This window comes from Neophocaena asiaeorientalis, unplaced genomic scaffold (assembly GCF_003031525.2).
Source record: "Neophocaena asiaeorientalis asiaeorientalis breed wild unplaced genomic scaffold, Neophocaena_asiaeorientalis_V1.1 scaffold437, whole genome shotgun sequence".
NCBI lineage: Eukaryota > Metazoa > Chordata > Mammalia > Artiodactyla > Phocoenidae > Neophocaena > Neophocaena asiaeorientalis.
In genome coordinates, this window is record NW_020173375.1 from 3970917 (window position 1) to 3989794 (window position 18878).

At 48.3% G+C, this 18878-nt stretch overlaps 1 protein-coding gene and 1 non-coding gene across 2 annotated transcripts in view; both read right to left on the reverse strand.

Moving 5' to 3' along the window:
* Positions 1–18878, reverse strand: part of BFSP2 (beaded filament structural protein 2) — a 69775-nt gene that overhangs the window by 30808 nt on the left and 20089 nt on the right. The window lies entirely within an intron of this gene.
* Positions 11602–11674, reverse strand: TRNAE-CUC (transfer RNA glutamic acid (anticodon CUC)). The gene has a single exon. It is a non-coding gene; the product is annotated as a tRNA-Glu (tRNA).

Genomic DNA, 18878 nt, shown 5'->3' on the forward strand with positions numbered 1-18878 from the left:
TCTTAACATTTTCTGGTCATGGATGCCTTTGGGAAGCTGATGAAATCTCTGGCCCACTGCTACCCAATAGAACTTTCGGTAATGATGGAACTGATCTGCACTGTGTGGTCCAGCACAGTGGCCACACGTGGCTACTGAACACTCAAAATGTAGCAAAGGCAACTGAAGAACTGAACATTTACTTTTATTTAATCTTAACTAATTTACATTTAAATAGCCATAGGTGGCCACAGGTGGCTCCAGAACTGGACAGCTCAGCTCTAGAATTCTGTCCACCCTCAGAACATACATGTGAACATAAACATTGTACATACAGCTTATGTGTGTACATAAATATTGTTCATACAGTTCGGGGGTTTCATGGGGAAGAATGATTTTTCAAATTTGGCCCTCAGCACCCCTCAGGGTTCCCCACAGGTGGGGATTGGGAGGATAGTCATCTTCTTAACCTGAGAAACTTCTTTTTAAACTAAATATATTTTTTACATATTGGCTTTTGGATAATCTGCAGCTTGGGATGTTACTGTTACTTTAAAATAAGGATGCAAATCTGAGGAAACTTTCTGGAGTGATAAAGATGTTCCATACCTGGATCTGGTGATTACATTGATGTATAATAGGTAACAATTTGTTAAGATGTACCATTAAGATTTGTGTATTTTACTATATGTAAATTATGTTTAATAAAAATACATAAAACTGAAAAAAAAACGGTTGCATATCACTGTTTTAAGCTCTTATCAGTCCTTTGCTCTTGAAAGTAAATGAGTTGGAAGTTCTTTGCTGACTTGGTGGAGGACTTCTGGCACCAGAGGTCAGAGACCGGAGTAAGATGAGAAAGACCAGGGAGGGGGAGACCCCAGTTGCCTGCTCCCCAGTGTGCGTCAGGGCAGGGCTGCAGCAGAGAGAAGATGAGGTTGCTGGTGGGAAATTCAATGAAGTGGACAAACAACACAGGATGACCCTACTGGAACAGGGGAGCTCCATCCCTTCCACCCAGATCTGGGACTTGGTCCACGCCTGTGCTCCCTTGGTTTCCCCAGCAAAGCCCTCATCCCACTGTGCTGAAGTGGCCCTTCCCAGGGTCAACTCCTTGTTCATTGCTGTGTCTCCAAGCTCTGGTTGTGGTGGACATTCCATCAACACCTGTTGAGTGAATGCCTGCATGAATGAATTGTGACCATGGGTGAGCCATTCCCAGTCTTCCCCTGTCCCAGGTCTGGAGATCATTTTCTGGAAGCCCCCAAGAAGGGTGTTTTAAGATGTACCCGGGATTTTGTTTTTATTCTGGTATGGAGAGGCCAACAGATCAGGAGACAACGGACATTGCAAAGATCATTTGTTACTCACAGTTCCCAAGAGGAGGGGGCAGCCATACCATGTAGGCCAACACAGAGAAGAACCAGGGTTGGTCAGGAAGCAGAAGGGGCAAGGGGAAAGCATGGGCAAAAGGCTTTATTGTGGTTTTCATGGGAAGGAATGGGCACAGGAGTGTAAGCAGCTGGGATTGGCTGGTTTGAATAATTTCAATGGTCTCTGGGCTATAGGGGTGGTCCCTTGTTGTCTGGTACCCAGTCCTGGGTGGTCAGAGCAGAGGAATATTGCCTCTTGGAGTGTGAGCCACAGCAAGGGGAGGCAGGTTGGGGTATTGACTCAGGATGGGTTGGTTTGCATCTCAAAGGCACTCTCACAGGTAAGTGGTTCCTATCTCTAGGATTCACTAGCCTTGCAATGGGGCAGTCTCTCCCTGTCAATGAGGTCCCAGCTGCCACAGCATCAAGAATACAGAAAATGGGGCTTCCCTGGTGGCACAGTGGTTGAGAATCTGCCAGCCAATGCAGGGGACACGGGTTCGAGCCCTGGTCTGGGAGGATCCCACATGGCGTGGAGCAACTGAGCCCGTGAGCCACAACTACTGAGCCTGCGCGTCTGGAGCCTGTGCTCCGTGACAAGAGTGGCCACAACAGTGAGAGGCCCGCGCACCGCGATGAAGAGTGGCCCCCGCTCGCCGCAACTAGAGAAAGTCCTCACACAGAAACGAAGACCCAACACAGCCAAAAAAAAAAAAAAAGAATACAGAAAATAAGAACATAGAGTTAATATCGTTGAATATAGTTCATTCAACGGCTCTGGCTATGTGAGGCCTCTGAGGACTGGCTTTGGCTGCTCTGACCCAGCCCTCTATTCGTCCTCCTTCACACGCTGCTGCACCCACATTTAGGAGCCCCTTTCCTTGTCTTTGGATGCTCCGTGATGCCATTTTGCAGATGATGAATTTGCAGCCCAGGGCAATTACCCTGCTCATTTTCTTACAGTGGTGCCCATGGCAAATATTCCACCCTAGCACGGGACCTTGAGTCATAGCAGGTGTCCAGACCATGGGCTCATAAACCCCAGCTGCAGACATGATGGCTTCCAAAGTGCTCTAGAGTAGGTGGCCATGCAGGGCCAGATGCAGGCAGATGTGGCCTTGGAGCTTGTACAAGTTGGGAGACTGCCTTTAAGAAAAAGAATAAAAAATTACTAATACAAAGGGGGACATGCAAGTGAGGGAGCTTGAGGCTTAAACTCTTCACGTGGGTACAGCTCTGTTTTGTTTCTGCTTTGAAAACATGCAGCGGGTGGACAGAAAAAGTAGAAAACAAAACCCAGCCCTGGGGCGTGGGGGGATATACGTGTACCATATTCAGAGGCACACAATTCTGGAAAAGCAGAAAGATGCCTGGGGATGCAGTCACCTATGTCCCACCGTCCAGAACAAACACACTAGCGCTTGCATGTGCTGCCTTTTGACTTGGGATTTGCTCCGCCCAGCAGCAACTGTCCCCTGTGTGTGAATCGGTGACATCTGCCCAGCGGACTACAGACTTTTCATAAGTAAGAGGCTGCTGGGAGCAACGGTGCAGGAGTCAGTAGGAGATACAGGCTGATGGGAGGCGAGGCCAGGGCTCTGTACTTGCTTCTCCTTACTTGGGGTTGAGGACAGGATGCTGCCTGGGACACTTTGGACGCTGCCCAGGAGATGGGGAGGTTCTGTCCAATGTCTGTCCAAGGAGGCTGGGCAGCTCTGGGCTCAGGGAAGCTGGAGGTTCCTGCTTTTGCTGTTGTTTAGTAACAACCAAGGGTTTATTCGACCCTCAAGTGGAGGCTAATTATAGGCCCTGACTTGCCAAAGCACAGTTTGCTGGCCGTGCTTCCCCATCTCCACAGACTGGATCCTAAAATAGACCTCCAGGCCATTGCTGAGCGTAGAGAGCCTTCCTCTGTCCTCCCGCAGCCCCTCAGCCCAACAGAGGCCACGTTCTCTGGATGTCAGGGGTGGCTCAGCACCCCCAGCCGGGAAAGGGCCAGGCAGCGGGTCCAGGGCTGGGACACTGGCTGATGTTTAGCACAGGCAGAGGACTGGGATGGTGGCCAAGGCCAAAAGTAAGTGTGGTGCCTGCACTGGACAGGGACCATCTTTGTCTCAATACCTGGGAAAACCATGAAACCTTACCCGGGACTGAGGACAGGAAAGGAAGAGGGAGAGAAGTTGGATTTACTGCCTACAGGTGTGGCCCACCCACATGCTGGAGCTGGCTTGTACTGGCTTGTACCTGCTTGCCAGGACAGACTGTTAAATAAATATTTCAGGAGTTTTCGTGAGCCGGTTGTTAAACACAGCCACCAAGAAAATTTTAATTATGTGAACTTACAATTACATAAATTATACTAAAAACAAAGGTAACAAATACTCAAAATACAAAGGTAATGACTACTCATCACTTCCTAATTGTTTTACTATGTTTGACGGTCATCTCTGCTTTTGAGGTTATTTGCTTCTATTGTATCTGTAATGATTGTGGACAGGGAACATTGCTTGCCATTCCAGTAAACAAAGAATGTTGCCCACCATTCCAGAAGGACCAGGCCATGGTGCACCCAGAGAACTCGGGGTGGAGAAAAACAGAAAGTCTTCTGTGCTTTGGATACTGGCCCCAGAGAGTTAAGATGCATATTGAAGAAATAATTTCAATGAGCCCAGACTCTGCATCTTCCTTTATATAGGAAAGCACTAAAATCATTAACTTGAGATGTCAGTTTCTTGTGATTAGCAGTAATCTTTTGATGTTCAACCATATGTTGTTTTCCAGCAAAAGACTCCAATATATCCTGCCTCTTACCTTACCCTTTCTGAGCAGTTCCTCAGAGCTATTTGGGAGGCTGTCTCTGGGGCTATAGTCCTCAGTAAGTTTCCCTAATAAAACTTAACTCTCAACTTTTAAGTTGTGTGTTTTTCTTCAGTCAACAGGTGGGAACACTGTGTAACACTGTCCTACAATGCATCTGTTCCCAACTCTGCATTCATGCTGGTAGCTTGATGTCAGCTGTGGTGAGAGTAGCTACACTAGGGAAATTGGCGAACACCATAAAGTAGAGCGTTTCATCCACGGAGAGCCAATTGTTATACAGATCCCAGCTCACTGACTGTCCCCCACCTTCCACCCAATACTCAATATTCATGAATTCACTAAATGCTCACGGTCCTCCTCTAACGCTGATATCATTTTATGGATGAGGATGCCTAGGCTCAGAGAGCATATGATAATTGCCCAAATCGCATAGCTGGAATGTGGCAGAGCCAGAAGGCCAAACCAGGTTAATGTGACTTGAAAGTGTGCAAATCTTTGTCATCTGTTTTGGAAACTGAAAGGCACATCAGAATCAAGAGAGACTCTGTTGTGGAGGACTGTTTTCTGTCTTTGCTGTAACATAGAACAGTCGGGACTCCTGGTTCCTATTTGGGCTGCATCACAAAGACAAAGAGGCATCTTCCCTACTGGGTGTGAGGACGCTAACCAATCAAACCAAACCGTCTCCCACTCCAAGTCCCTGAGCTTTCATTTCCGAGCCTTGTAAGCTGAGGAGAGCTGAGGCAGATCTGCAGTCCGCCTCTGAAGGCCCAGGGGGCTTCTGCAGCTGCAAACTTTGCTGTCAGGCCCAAGAGAGGAGAGGGCACTTGTGTTTAAAACTTCGAGAGATGTACATTAGCTATCTGGTCCTCTTGGATTTATGGCTGAGGTGGATGCAAATTAACCTCACTTCTCTGATCACCTTTTCTTTCCAGGGGAGAAGGTGATAAAAATACCAAATGTACAGTGCCTCAAGGGCATACTTAAGGGAGGGCAGGCTAGCAGCTTGCACATGGTGTGCTGGGGACACCAGCAGATGACATCTCCTTTCTGTCCTTCTGCCCAAACAGAGCTGGGACTCCTACCATCAAGGCTACGTAACTTAACACCAGGTCTTCTGTTGAAAAGAGGCACTGTCATAGCAGCAGCAGTGCGAATCGCTATGTGAGATTAGCTGGTTTTAAGGGATTAAGACCCATTAATTTTGCTGGAGCCAGAAACAAAATTCACCTCCAAAGCCTAAAATGCTGTGGATGAGAGTAGCTGGGGTTGAGCGGCAGGGGAATGGCAGTCAGAGGTCACGGGGGGCAGAGGTGTATTCTGTGAGGGACGGTGCAGGGTGGGGTGCTGCCCGCTGGCTCTGGAGGCGCAAGCTGCTCCGGGCTTGGCCGGCAGCCACCTCATCTGACTTCCCTGGAGCTGTCTTCCTTTGCGCCTCCACGTGGACGCTTCCTTAGCAGAATTTACACCAGTGGTTCTCAAAGTGTGGTCCCTGGACCAGCAGCATCAGCCACCTGAAACTTGTGAGAAATGCACATTCTCAGACCCTGCCTCAGATGTCTGACTCAGAATCTCTGGAGTGGGTCCTAATGATGTGTGTTTTAACATGCTTTCTAGGGGCTTACGATGCACACTTGACTTTGACAGCCTTTGCTTTGCACAGACCTGCCTCCGGTCCTGCTCAGGCCGCCTCCGGACTGCTCCTGGACCTCCTTGCTGTCCTGACCCACGCCGTTGCCTCTGCCTGGAACACCTGGTCTTACCACCTGACACTCCCTGGCCCTGGCCACCTGAGAAACCCTTCCCCACTTTAACGCTCCTCTCGAATGTGGCTTCCTCTACGAAGCTTCTTTATTCGCTCATCCATTACTGCCTTCATGTCTTCAGCACGTGATTATTATTTCCTCTGTGCCAGGCTCTGCGCTGGTTTTGGGGAATCAGCAGCTATGGTAGGAGATGCGGTTAGAAAGGCAGGCAAAGACCAGATCCTGGGGGGAAGGCCTTGGGAAGAGTGGGAAGGAAGTGGCATTTGCTGGGATGCCAATGGAAGGTTTTGAGCAGGCACAGGGGTAACCTGTGTGGTAAGTGGATCCCCCTGACTCCTGTGGGACACAGGGGGCCATGCCGAGGGCCCAGCTAGGGGGTTTCTGCACTCATCCAGGGGAGGTGATGGTGGCTTTGACTAGGGCGGTTGAGGAACGGTGGGGATGGAGCAGTCATGGGGAGAGTGAGGGAGAGGAATTGAGGATGGCCCCTAGGCTTTTAGCCAGAGCTACTGGCTGCACATGGGCCCTAGCTGTCTCCCTACCTCCCTCCTTGAGTCATCCTGCATCTGGGTCACATTCCTCCCACAGCGGAGCATGTCCCCGTCTCTCCACGCAGTGTAAACAGTATGCAGGCAATGACCACATTAGCTTATTCTTGACCCCAGCTCCTCCCTCACCAATTTGGGCCAGTTACCGGATAAGTGACTCTAAGATTCAGTTTCCTCATCTGTAGAATGTGGATAATGCCACTCCCTGCCCCCTGGGATAGTTGTGAGAAACAAATGAGCCGATGCAAAGCACTGGCTGGATGCCTGGAGCAGAGTAAGCACGAATGATAGCCATCTTTATTGTTGTTATTCGTCTTAGGACAGAGCAGTTGTTCAGTGATTGTTGAGGGAGTCTGCTGGGTATGTGTGGTCTGGCACTGTCCCCAATCTGCTTTTTCTGGATGCACAGTTGGCTGAATGAAGACTTCTATCTAGTGGCTTCATGTTATTTTTCTTTCAGTTTTTCCATCCATAGTCATTTGCAAAGCCCTGGTCCCTGGTACTACGATGATGAGGATTTTACCCTTTCCTACTGCCATTCTCACTGCGGATGCAGTTATAAAAATAAATGGAGCTGGTGGTGGCAGGTGAGGGATTTTACTTTCATTCTGTTTCAAAAAGGCAAGGATGAGCAGCATTTTCAAAAGGGTTATCATTTGTGCCCAAGGGTATAATTAGAGCTTTATTTGGATTTAAGATATTGGCATCCCAGCAACCAGAGCTGCAGGTGAGGGAGGAGGTGGGTGGAGGTGGGTAAGACTGGGCCCTGGGAAATGAGACTCAGCTGGTGTACTGGCAGATGCAAGAGAACACTTTTCACATTTGTTTGACTTTCAAGTTTAGGATGAATGCTCAGCATGACTTGCTTCCAGCAATAAATGAACAAGAAATCATCATCTGTCCCTATACCCTACTCTTACTGCATCTTCACCAGGATGGCGAAGGCCAGCTTGTCACCAGCCAGCCGGATGCCTCTCTGTGCTCAGCCTGACATGCCGCTACGTGCGTCATGAGACACACTTTCCTCTCTTGGCTTCCATGAACCACTATCCCCTGCTCTTCCTACTTTGTTGGCCATCTTTTGCCTTCCTCCTGCATGAAGTCTGTCTCCCTTGTCTGACCTCTAAATGCTAGAGTTCTCAGGATTGGGTCCTGGGGCTTTTTCTCTTTAATCACTGAGTTATCTGATCCATTCACATGGCTTGAAATGTATGTGCGGATGACTTCTGCATTTATATCTCTAGCTCAGAACCTTCCTTTCTACTCTAGGCTTGAGTACCATTCTCTCCTTGACATCTTCTCTACTTGGCTCAGATGTCTCAAACTTAACGTGGCCAAAATGGAATTGTTGCCCTCTAAAAGCAAATTGCGCCCCCCTCCAGCTCCATGCCAGTAAACAGTACTAACAGAAACCAGGGAGTCTTGACATCGTGCTTTCTCTCATCTCCCACATCTAATCCAACACCAAGGTTAGTCAATCCCCACCCTGCCCCAATGTATCTCAAATCCATCTACTTCTCACATCTCCACTGATGTCACCCTGCTGCACACCCCCATCACGCCCTCTGACCTCATGGCAACATCCTCTTAATCCTCTCTCCTCTCCTGCTTGAGTCCATTCTTCATCCTGCTTCCAGAGTGATTTTCTTCAACTCTTCACATCAGATGATGTCACTCTGATTAAATTAACTTAAAACTCTTCTGAGGTGTTTCTTGTGTCTAAGATAAAATCCAAGCTTCTGACAGCAGCCCTCAAGGCCCTGCATGTGTGTCAATCTTCCCACTGCTCACAGGCTCCACCCTGCTGGTGCCGGGTCTTTGTGGACCACGCGGGCCTCTCTCCTGCCTTGAGGCTTAAGCACGTGTGGACTCCTCTGCCTGGACTGCTCTCCCCTCTCCTGTGTTTGGGTGGCTCCCTCATCCTGATCACCCTGCCTAAGGTAGGACCTCCTTCCTCTCTGTCCCTCTCTGCCTTGTTCACTTTCTTTAAAACACTTAGCACAGCTTGTAATTATTACCAATTTTTGTTTATTGGTTTATTAGTTGTTATCTCTGTATTTGCTGCCAGAATATAAACTCCTTGAGGCCAGGCACTGCCTTTCTGTCCTGCTGTTGTTCATCCCCAGCACAGTGTCTGGTACAGGACATACAGTTGGATTAATGAGCCCAGAAATAGTGCTGCTTCTTCATGGACAACCAGGAAGGGGAGACCCTCCAGGGACACCCAGGTTCCTACCTAGTTCCAACCTGAGAATCACCTTTGGTACCTCCCTCCCCTTCACTCCCAAATCAGAGCATATCAATTCCCCACACTGATGAGCTTCACTCCATTCCCGTCCCTTATGCAGCCTTGCTTCGAGCCCCAATCATCTCTTTTCTGGTTCAACCTGATAGTTACCTGAAGATGGAAAATATGAAGCCCACGCAGTGAGTTAAGGTTGCACCTGCAAGTGGAGTTAGGGGACGTGTCATCAGGTAGTGGAGAGTGTGCCATGTCCCAGACAGCTCCCCCCAAGCACAGTCACAGCCACTGTGGGTCCCGGGAGAATCAGGCACACTGAGGGCTAAGGTTGGGTCTTCCGGGCAAGTTCAGGATGGTGGGCACTTCTGCGTTGTACTGCATGTAACCCTTGACCTCATCATCACGCTGCGCTCTGGCTGAGGGAAGAAGGTCTTAGTAGGAGAGGTCGGAGGAGTGTGGAGTGAGAGGCCAGAGCTGGTGGGTGCTGGTGTTCACAGTGCTGGGCGATCAGGAGGACCTGGCCCCTAGAGGCTGCCCTCTGTCTCGAGGAGGACAAAGTCCCCTAGGCTTCACCTTCTGCGGAGGCCTCCCTCATCCTGTTCCCACAAGTTCTGGCTCTGGGCTCACCCAGCATCCTGCCTGCAGCTACCTTGGCTGGATATAGGAGGGCTTGCTTTGGGCACTAAAGAGTTTAACTGCCTCGGTACACCAGTATGTAAGCCTGGGTGTATGTGTCATGACCTGGCCCTTCAGGGCCTAATTTTCTACACATGCCCTAATAAAATCTGAGTGTTAAGCACCAGGCACATCAAGATACAGTGACCCTGGGAGGCTCTGTTTGGGCAGCCAGCTGGTCTCCCTCTGTGATATCTCTGTCTCTCTGTCTCTCTTTGCTTCCTAGATTTGGAGCAACTGCTTTCCAACTTCTCATTCCCCTTTCTACTGGAATGAACTTACTAAGATGCAATTTGAATTTATTCAGGGGTGTGCTCTTGAATAAACCCTCACAACTTGGACCTGCTCTTCACTGGCTTTATCTCTTTTTCTCTCCCCTGCCATAGGCTGAACTGTTTTTCTGAACAGACATGGGCCTCTCCAGCTTCCAGACCTTGACTCATGTTGCTACCTCTGTGTGTCATGACCTAACTAGGCCATCCAGCCTCTATGCTTTCCTTATCTGCCAGGTGAACTCCTACCCATCCTTCAAAACCCAGCTCAGGAATTAACACAACATTGTAAATCAATTATAATTCCATAAAATAAATTAAAAAAAACCAACTCAGGCTGCCCTGCTCATCCTCTGTACTTCCCATATTCCGTGTGGGTATACCTTGATCACTGTAGTTGCCATGTTAGACTTTATTCTGATATTTTTCTGTCTTTCCCCACCACTAATATGTGTGTCCCTGAGACAGGTACAGTCTCTCACCTCTGCCCTCAGAATCGGTGCATCTGTATAATTTCCATTATACAGATGGGGAAACTGAGGGCCAGAGAGTTCAGGAACTTGCCCCAGAACTAAGTGGCCCAGCTGATTTTAATCTGTATCAGTCTGACACAGCTCATTGCTCTTTTTTTCTTTTTTCAAAAAAACTTTTTATTGTGGGAAATTTCAACTCCATCAAACTACATATAAAGGTAGAGAGAGACTCACCTCCTTACTTCAACAATGACAATCTCACAGCTAATTTAAAAAAAAATCTCTATTCCCACTGACCTCTACTCCTATCTCTGAGGTTATTACATACATATCACTTCATCTGTCATTATTTCAGATGCTCTCTTTTGTACTTCTTGTATTTCAATTTAAAAATTATCAAAGCAATACATACATTGGTTTAAAAAATTAAACAATACTAAAAAGAGATGCTTATAAAGGCTTGTAAAGAAAAGCGTTCCCTTTCCCACATTTTCCTCTCCCCATGTCCTAGTCCCCAGCTGTTCACTTGTCCAGAGCTTGCCCCATATTTCTACAAACTTCTTGATTGTTTGAGTTGTCAGCCACAGGCATTATTTATTGACTTCCTGGTGGACAAATGAAGATTTAGCTCACTCACACTCCACCTCCCTTTTCCTTTATTTATTGGCTATCTTGGTAACTTTAAACAATAAAGCTGTATGTCTTGCTGTATAAATTATGGAGAGTTTCTTCTCACACTTAGTCTTTCTCTTATAATTGCAGATGTTTTATTTTCTAAGGTCAAAAGAGAAGACTGAAAACCAGTTTAATTACTTAGCAACTCTACTGATGCCAGTGTGAAATATAGGTCCTTTCTGCTAAGAATTGCGATGGAGGTGCCCCTGTCAGAAGCTGTGGGCAGAGAGCCAAATTGTTTTATTTTCCAGCTGAGCATCCTCAGGCCTGCAGAACAATGTCCGCTGTTTGATTTTATGTTCATTTTATGTTTATGTTCAGGGCATGCCTGCAATACCCACACGCAACCATCTTGCCTTACCACCATGTTTGAGCTGTGATTCTCATACTAAGTAGCTCAGTGTTTTCTCTTGTAAAAGAGGCAGCTTTATCTTGATAGTACCAGGCACACAATGATCCCTTAATAGACGTTTGTTGAATGAATAAGTGATATGTGTTTAAAGAGCCAAACGTGAAATAAGGATGAGAAACCAGTTCACAAGTATCAGACTGGCAAACCTTTGGGAGGTGAGGATGTGAAGAAAGTGGGGATCTCACACACTGTTTCCAGGAGGGTAAACTGGTGCAGCCGCTTTGGAGAGCTATTTGACAATGCCATATAAAAGCTGATGATGGGCACAGCCCATTCTGCTCCTAGGTACTGACCTGGAGCCGGGGAAGAAACTCTTTCTTTTTTTTTTTTTATTTTGGTCACGTCATGAAGCTTGTGAGATCTTAGTTCCCCAACCAGGGATTGAACCCGGGCCCTCCGCAGTGAGAGTGCAGAGTCCTAACCACTGGACCACCAAGGAATTCCCAGAAACTCTTTCTATAGTGGGCCAGGGAGGAAATACTTTAGGTTTTGTGGTCTTTGTTGCAACTACACATCTCTGCTTGGGAGTATGAAAGCAGCCTTAGACAATTAGTACATGAACGGGTGTGACTGTGTTCCAGTCAAACTTTATTTACAAAAGCAGGCGCCTGGTTAGATTTCTGCCTATAGTTTGCCCACCTCGGACCTAGGGGGACTCTCCCATGTGTGCACGAGAAGGTTCATGCCCCTCCTGTTTAGTGAAACCGAAAGCAACCTCTATCCATCAGCAGAAAAATTCATAACCTATGGTATAAATACAATGAAATGCTCTATGTATAAACATGGATAAATCTCAAAATCAAAATGAGGAGTGAAGAAAGCAAGCTGCTGAAGGAAGTAGTGTGTGACGGTTAATTTTATGTGTCAATTTGGCTGGGCCATGGTGCCCAGAGATTTGGTCAAACACTACTCTGGATGAGATGAACATTTGAATTGGTGGCTCTGAGTAAAGTGGCTTGTCTTCCACAACGTTGGCGGGGACTCATCCAGTCAACTGAAGGCCTGAATAGAACAAACTATTCTAAACTATTCTGAACTGAGGTCCCCAGAGCCGGCAGATGGCCTTTGGACTTGACCTGGAACAACAGCTCTTCCCTGGATCTCCAACCTGCGGGCACCTTGATTTTGGACTTCTAGCCTCATTATAGTGTGAGCCAATTCCTTAAAATAAATCTCTCTCTCTCTCGAAACATCCTATTGGTTCTGTTTTTCTGGAGAACCCTGACTAATACACAGTGTAATACAATTGAATATAAAGTTTAAAATCATGCAAAACAATCCTATAAAGGATTTATATACATATATAGTAAAATTGAAACAACACTTTTGGGAATGATAAGTGCCAAATGTAAAGCAGTGGTGGCGTCTGCGGAGGGGAATGGAATCAGGACGGAGCAGCACGAAGGGTGTTTCAGTTGTATCTGGAATCTTTGATTTTGTGTTTTTAAAAGAGGTCTGTAGCAAATAACATTAAGGTGGACACTTTTGGATGTTGGGCACCCCTTTATATGTGTTTGACATATTTCATGATTAAGAAGAATGAGATAACGTCACAAAACAACGAGGGAACGAAAATCAGTGCAGTGACTGGCATGCCCTAGGCCCCTATCATGTAGAGCAAGAGTGGCTGGAACAGTTGGATGGAGAAGGCAGGTCAGCGGTGGTGGGAGACCACTAGGTGGAGCAAAGGGGGACCTCTAGAGCTCCAGAAGAGGCTTCTGGGCAGCGCGCATGAAGATGGAGCGGGTTTCTCCCTGCGTGGGAGAGGGGCGGAGCAGCGCAGCGTGTGCTGGGTCTGGGAGGTGGCTGCAGAGGCGTGGGCCGGCCCCGTGGACATGGCCACGGTCACGTGGGCTCAGAGAGATACTTTGTGTTTACCGGGAGGAGGCCCTGCAGAAATAGTTATCCTCGACTACCCTCTGACAAGATTTGTTTCCTGGGCGCTTGCCAACATCGGAGGAATTTGTGTTGCCCAGAAATATGTGGGGTACTTGTTGAGGCTTAAACCGGATTGCGAACTCCTTTTCCCTCTTTCAGGTGCGGCTGCTAGAGCAGACACTCTCAGCGCTCGGCCACATCCCCTCGGATTGTTTTTCCACTCATTTTGCGCCTGTGGGTTCCCTGTGCTTTCACTTCTCGGGGTCCGCAGTCGGGGCTTTTTTTGGAGCAGTGCCCTCCGGCCAGCAGAGCCCACTTTTCAGTTCGCTGGGCGAGTCCTCTGGGAATGACTGACAGGCATGGGGTGTGAAAGCCCCTTGCTTGGGGTTGGGACAACTCTGAGGTGGAACTTCCCCTCCTGAGTTGCCCTGAAGCTGGCCCTTGGCCTGAGATGGTTTGCTTGCTCCCTCCTCCCTCACAGGCTTCCCGGGGACACCTCCATAACATGCCACCTGGTAAAGTCCTAGACTTGGGGTCTGCCTCTTGGGAATCCATCTAAGACAAGTGTACTTCTCATCCCAGAAACTCTCCAGGGTCAGGATGGTGCGAGCTGTCGTCCATCTAGAGGGTTGCTGGGCACACAGGCTCTGGAATCAAACTACCCAAGCTGAAAGTCTTGTCTCTGTCACCTCCTAGCTGTGTGACCTTGCAAAAGTTATTTAACTGTTCTGTGCCTCAGTTTCCTCATCTTTATTTTATTTTCTTAATTTTATTTTTTTATCAAAGTATAGTTGATTTACAATGTGTTAGTTTCAGGTGTACAGCACAGTTGTTCAGCTATGTGTGTATATATATATATATTCTTTTTCAGATTTTTTTCCCTTATAGGTTATTACAAAATATTGAGTAGAGTTCCCTGTGCTATACAGTAGGTCCTTGTTGGTTATCTATTTTACATATATTTGTGTGTATATGTTAATCCCAAACTCTTAATTTATCCCTCCCTCTCCCCTTCCCTTTTGGTAATCATAAATTTGTTTTCTATGTCTGTGAGTTTTCTCTTCTTTAAAAAGGGGGTCATAAAAGTATGGGCCTCATAAAGCTGATGTGAGGTCAAATGAGTTAGGATATGCAAGAACCTCAGAACAAATCCTGGCATATAGTAAGTGCTCAATAAACGTTACCTTTGTTACCCTTCACTGGAGCTTAAGGGACACTTAAGGGCAATCAGGAATTAATACGCTTTACCCCTGAGCCTGTGTCTGCTAATTTAATTTAATTAACCCAGGCTAATTTAATGAAGGGGACAAATAACCTCAATTTATTTGTTATGTGGACACATAACCTCAACTTATTACGATGGTGTAGAATGGACCGGTCAGTAGATTGGCAGGGTGGGTGTGGGGCTAACAGTCTACTGAAAGAACTCTAGAAGAATCCTCATTTTTCCTTTGCCTGAGACTCCACCCCACTTCCCATACCCGAAGCTGGTTGAAGTACAGGAAGGTGGGTTTGGACACCGTGTCCAGGAATGGGATTGGATAGGGAGACAATTAGGGAAGGGAGAGAAATGCTCACTCATTCTTGCATGAGCATCATCAAGAAAGAGGGGACAGAACTCAAAGTATTAGACTTGGAACAGGAAACCGAGTTCCAGTCCTGGCTCTGGTTATCACTAGACACGGATTTCTCATCTCTGAGCCTCAGTTTCCGTCTCTGTAAAAGGGGGTAATAACACCAGTTCTGCTACTCCACAGAGAGGCTGTGAGGATCTAGGGGGACACAGCAGAGAACATGCAGGGTACTCTGCGCGGCTGTGCTCTGCAGTCCTACAGACGGTGCCAAAGCAAGGTGTTAGGAGAACACGGCCAGTGCATGTTCTTGGAAATTATCCTTGGAAATCCCTTAGGAGGGTGCCATCTGGGGGACCCACAGTCAATACATCCAGCACAGATGGGGTTTTTCGTCATATGAAACAGTTGACTTAAAAGAGGAGTCATGCTATCTGGAAAGCTCCTCTCTTGAAACACCTATCATACTCAGCAAGGCATATCCCTCACACCAGGAGGGACCCGTGGGAAATGAGCCTGTCTGAAGAGGAAGCAAATTCACGCCTTCCACCTCTTGGGCACAGGGCACATCCTCACTGAGGGAGCAGAACTCCAGCACCAGTTAAATGGTGTCTCTCTCCCCCACGCTTGCTTAAGGTATAGGCCTGTAGGAGACGCAGGGCATTAGAGCAGGAAGTAGAGCGCTGAGTTGCCGGGCTGCCTTCCACGCTGAGGGTGAGGCCCTGTAGACTTCTCTGCCGTCAGCTTTCAGGAAGCCTCAACTCAGAAATACCATGACGCAGTTTTAGAATTGCAAAGGGCTTTCGGAGATCATGCAAGGTGAAGAACCAAGGCACAGAGAGGCGTGATGGCCGACCCCAGGCCTCACAGCAGGCCCTTCTCTCTCTCTCTTTTTTTTTTTTTTTGCGGTATGCGGGCCTCTCACTGTTGTGGCCTCTCCCGTTGAGGAGCACAGGCTCCGGACGCGCAGGCTCAGCGGCCGTGGCTCACGGGCCCAGCTGCTCCGCAGCATGTGGAATCTTCCCGGACCGGGGCAGGAACCCGCGTCCCCTGCATCGGCAGGCGGACTCTCAACCACTGCGCCACCAGGGAAGCCCAGGCCCTTCTCTCTTTAGCGACCACAGCGAGGACTCATGGGAGAACCGTGGGCCTTGACCAGAGATGCAGGGCTTCAAACCCTGTCTTGGTTAGTTGGGGATGTGTGTGCTCTAAAAGAAGTCCCTGTTTGTAGAACGGGGATGAGGAAACTTTCTCCCCAGAGTAGCAAGACGATTAAAAGATGTGCATGTGTAGCAGAATGTTAAATTGCTTGAGCCCAGACGGGGAAGCCACTCACCCCTCTTTCAGTGCCCAAGGGTGCACCCGCCCCGGTAGCAAAGGCGGAACCCGCGACAGGCATGGCGGCCTGGGATCCACAGAGAGGGGTCCTGGCGAGAGGGCACCTGTGGGGTGGGGGAGGCCGTGGGGCCCCAGCCGAGGAGTGGCTGGTCCGGCGGGGGAGCGGGAGTCTCAGCAGAGCTCATGAAAGTGTCCCCAGGAGAAGGAATCTGGTTTGAACTACAGCCAGACCCAGACGGTGGGAAGCCATCTTACAGCAGCGTGTCTGGAAAGGACTTTGCTGCCCTCCTTTCCACGCCTTCCTTCCTGCTTACGCTCTGGCTGCGTTAGAAACAGCAGGGGGAGTGGGGGTGGGAGAACGCTGGTCCCCACCTTGGAGGGGAGAACGAGGGTCCATAGGTTGAATAATAGTTGACTAGCTGTGCTGTTTACTGGATTGAGACAGTGTTCTGTGACTTAGAACGAGCACAGAATTTTTAATTACTTATAAGTGATCAGAAAAATCCTGAGACCATCCATGTTCTCAACCACGGGCAGGAGACAGTATTTATCTCACACTGAACACGTTGAAAGGGACCTTGGAAGAAATTCCTTTCAAACCAAAGCTGATTTTGTAAGTGGACCTCGTGAGTCCCTCCTGTTCAACACACGGTTGACATCCATCGCACGCCCAGCGCTGTGCTTGGCATACGGCAGGCTCTCAACAATGTGTGGATTCATTTATTTACTCCTTGTCCCTCTTGATCTCCAGGTCCTGGAGGCCAAGAATTTTGACTCTTTAATATCTGAATTCCATAGTGCCTGGTGCAGAGTCAACCCATCAATGCCTGAGGAATGAACAGAATAAAAAGGAATTCTGTGCCAGCTCCACAGCAGCCACCATGACAAAGGTTACACTGTCGAGCCTGCTGGTGAGGAAGGAGGCGGGGCCAGCTTGCACCAACATCACTAAGATCCTGTAGTTACATGTGACACTAATTACACCCACAGGCTGAGGAGCTGCAGCCTAATCTCTGACACTGACAGAGGCTTTTCCCACTCGTGTTATTCTCCTTAAATTTCAAAAGAGTGGGGGCCATGATGGCAGGCGTAATTATCTCTGTCCTTTTGTAGATGCAGAAGCTGAAGGTGGAGAGATTAGGGACCCAGGCAAAGCCTTTAGTGTGCTGAGACTAGGTGAGACTCAGGACCCCTACTCCAAATGCAAGCTCTCACCTAAAACCCAAAGCCACAGAAAATGCAACTGAAAGAGAAAAGGAGGGTGTGTTTTCTCCCACCACAAATGGCAGCAGGAGAGAATTAAGACTTGCTGGATAATGTATGCAAAGTCTCAGGGTAAAGTGCAATTTTATGGTTGATGTAGAATCCTCAGGAAATTGGGAGCTGTCGTGGAAATTCTGAAATGAATGTGGGGCGGCATGAAGTGCGTGGCTGGCCTCACCGGATCAGGGTGGCTGCGGCAGGGAAGGGATGATTCTAGGCATCCAGAACTTGGCACAAACCACATTTTGCTGCTGGGTGACTAGGGGTGCAAGACAGTTCCCGGAGCAGCCAGAAGGTGGCGCCACTTGCTAAGGGAACCCAGTCAGAGGCAGCCGCCTGGGGCTCCTCCACCACTCTGATTTGGCCTGGAGGCCACTCTTGGATTTCTGCCACAAGGTGAGATGCGTCCCAAACACCAAGGGTTCATCTCTGATTGCCCCTGTGCAACTGCTAATTCCTTCTCCCTGGGGTACTGCGGAGTTGACTGAGCAGATGGTAATAATAGGAGGGCCTTGCCATCCAAGCAGTTATTATCATTTTAACCACTGCAAACAGTGACGTCAGTTACTACCACAGTTTATCGAGTGCTTGCCCGGCCAGACGCTAAGCCAAGTGCTCTAAGTGAATTATTTAATTCCCATGACAATCCTGTAGAGTAAATATTATTATTCATATTTTACAGATGAGAATGTTGAAATTCATAGAGGCTAAGAAATTTGTTTTAGGTCACAAATCCAGTCAATGGCAAAGTCAGAATTTGAATGCAGTTCTTTTGGACTTTGTAGCTTGTGTCAGGAATCACTGTGATGCACGGTCTCTGTCTGTCTTCCTCCCTCCCTCCCTCCATGCTTTCCGTGCACCTGGCATTGTGCCGGGGGTTAGATTCAGGACCCGTCGGACTATACCTCTGCTCTTGGTGATGAATGACAGCAGTGGGCCATGGGAGCATGTTGGAGAACAGGAAAGAAGGTTCACTTGTATCTGGTACCACCTTTAGGTCAGGCATGATGCTGGGCACTGTTTAAGTCGGAAATTCCAGGTGTCTGTTGGTTACATTTAATCTGGGTTTTTGTGATCTCAGATCAGGTGTGGGCTCTGGGCTCTCTCAGTAACCCTCTGACTAACAATGTCTCCCTTCACTGACAGTTAGCAAGGCCTGAGATATATTCTGGCAGGTATGGGTGGGGGGGGGGGGCCCAAAAAAACTGCTTCATTAATGCTGGGGCACAGGCCACCACCTGACCCTTGAAAATGAAGGAGGCGGCCAACACGTACTGAACGTTCCTATCCCAGGTGGCCAACTAGCAGAGTCACGATAGATTAGGGAACTGGGCTCATGGGAGTGCAGTTTCTTCCCTTAGATGTCCTCCACTGCTTGGGAATAACGAGGAACTGTGACAGGAAGGTCTAGGGTCAAGGCTTCGGAGAGCAGAGAATTCCACCCTCTCATTTTATAGGTGAGGAACCTTGGAGAGAAAGGGGTTTGCCTCAGGGCACGCAGCCAGTTAGCAGCACAAAGTGAAGACAGACATGGGAGTCAGCTGTGTTTGGAATCTTCATGCCCATGGAGAGTGTGGTAAAGTGACCACCTGC